The 2562-nt window shown below is 37.8% G+C and overlaps 1 non-coding gene across 1 annotated transcript; it reads right to left on the minus strand.

Annotated features, from left to right (window-relative positions):
* Positions 1 to 644: 644 nt before the first annotated feature.
* Positions 645 to 939, minus strand: LOC150092610 (signal recognition particle RNA). The gene has a single exon (XR_016550549.1).
* Positions 940 to 2562: the final 1623 nt, after the last annotated feature.

The raw sequence follows: 2562 nt of genomic DNA on the forward strand, positions 1-2562 counted from the left end.
ATTATTATTATTATCATACGGTACCTCCGTAGAGTCGGGAGACTCAGTGTGGGAGACCAGACTAGCTATTATACACACAAAACCTCTCATACCTTACCTTAAACTCATTCACTATCAGAGAACTCACAAGTAATTCTGGCAATCCATTCCACTCATTTACCACTTTCCATGCAAAAAATCTGGTCCGCACACCCCAACTATCCACACTCTTACATAATTTCTACAGATGACCGCTAGTTCTCTATTTGTCATATATTGAAAATTTTCACTTGCATCAACGTTATAAAAATCCTTTAATATATGAAGGGTTTCTATCATGCCCTCTATTTTCTGCCTATCAACTAAACTTTAACCCACAAACCTTCAACCTATCCTCGTAGGGAGTATTCCACAGACCTGCCACCATCTTGGTCATTCGTCTTTGAATCCTCTACCACCTCATGGTCCCTAAGAAACTCAGGTGACCAAATCTATACGCAATAGTCAAAATGAGGTATCTTTACTGTTGTCGTGTTAACATCCAAGTATTCCTTTGAGTTATTTTACCAATTTTTGCAATATGACCTCTGAACTTCAACTCTTTGTCCATCATTATTCCCAAATCCCTAGCCTCATCAATTTCCTGCAATCCAATACCATCAATAAAAGAATTGGGTCCGATTTTATTGAGCTGGCCGTTACTCAACGCCTATTCACAGACGCGATCCCACTGCTGCATGCTGCGGAAGCTTTTGCCCGTTGCGTTTCCACCCTGGGCAGGTTCGCTTCTCGTTAGTCAACCTAGTAACTCTGAGCTCGTTCTAAGTCACCATGACGCCGTGCTTTGTGCAGACATCCGATCGACACAGAAACGTTTGCGAAACAGGACTCCAGTCCTCAAACCATCCACTAGTTCAAACCTCCAAGCAGATGGATCACAGGAGATCCACAGCTCCTGGAAACTTTTGCAATTTCCAAAGTAGAGACTGTAATTCTTCTTTCATTTTTAATCCATCCCTTGTAATAGAGATTGCCCTTTTCTTGAGTATGTGTATATTACCTATTTTTTCTGATATATGGAGCAATGAGGAGGAATGTAAGTAACGACCATTATGAGGGGCTTACGGTATACTCTAAAAGAGAGAGAGAGAATGAGAGAGAGAGAGAGGTCTCCTCCTTCTTCTTTTCTTTCTTTCTTTCTTTTTTAAAATTAAAACATAGGAAAGATAATTTTTCTTCATTTTCTAGTTCTAAAGTGAATTTCATTTTATGGAGGAAAGAAAATTGCGCCCCTCAGCAGCACTCTATTTTCAGATAATAAATACGTCATCTACGTATCTCCACCAAAGTAAAGGCTTTTGATTTATAGTTTTGAGAAAATTTTCAGTTTTCCACGAATAAGTCAGCACATAGAGGAGACGGAGGACCTCATTGTAAGGCCAGATAACTGCTTGTAAATTTTCCCATTTTATCTGAAATAATTTGTCTGGAGACAATGCGTAAATAGTTGAGAGATGTGGAGAGAGAGAGTCATCCATAGAGAGAGAGAGAGAGAGAGAGATTCATCCATAAGTGCCATAACTTGGTCCACAGGAACATTGGTGAAGAAGGATACAATATTTAGACTTGCTAGAATATCCGATGGTGAGATGGAAATTTCTCCTAATTTTTGTACAAAGTGTTGCGAGTTTTTTGATGAGGGAGTCCGTATGTCTAATATGCTCCTTTAGAAGATTATCCAGATGTTTTGATAACAGATAAGTAAGCGAAGTAATACTATCTACGATAGGAAGAAAAGGAATATCAGTCTTGTGAACCTTCAGCGTGACATATAGTCATGGAGTTAAGCGGGTACATAGATTTCAATCTTTATTTAATTAATATCTGTATGTTGCGTAAAAGGTTATTGGTCTCCTCATAATTTGTCCAAGTAGGGTCATAATCTAATGTCGTATAAGTGGAGGTATCTGAGAGTAACGATGAAATCTTAGTAGTGGTTATGAGTAGTTGGTGGATTAAATGGTGGAGAACGGAGAGTTGTAGAGTAGGTGCCCTCCCTCGATGAGTCCTTGGACTCCTTGGAGGTGTCACGTAATAATAATAATAATAATAATAATAATAATAATAATAATACTGTGTATTACTAGTCAGATTGCAGTTTAAATAATATCTTGTTTTGACTGTATATCTGGAGTGACAGCAAAGTTGAAGCCTTTCTTTAAAATGCTAGCTTTCTCTAATGTTACATTATGATTAGAAATGTTTATTAGCACTTTTTCATCAGTAGAGTGACTTTCAGGACGAACTTTTTTTTCGTAAAGGGCATTAATGTTTTTTTTCTTATTTGTCTGTTTGCTGGAGGTTAGGAAAATGCTATTGTAATAAGAGTGGATTATATGATCTAACAAAGACCATCTAGGTTGGTATCTGTGCAGTTTGATAGAATATTGCGCAAATGCACGACACGACAAATCAACTTGGTTCAGTGCATAGCTTGTGGATTGCATTCTCTCATGTAACAAGGCAAACGACACTTTTTGATCGATCTGTTTAGCTCTTCTAGAATGGAAATGTTCTTTGAAA

This window comes from Typopeltis vanoorti, chromosome 25 (assembly GCF_054136105.1).
Source record: "Typopeltis vanoorti isolate ZY-2024b chromosome 25, IOZ_Tvanoo_1.0, whole genome shotgun sequence".
Taxonomy (NCBI): Eukaryota; Metazoa; Arthropoda; class Arachnida; order Uropygi; family Thelyphonidae; genus Typopeltis; species Typopeltis vanoorti.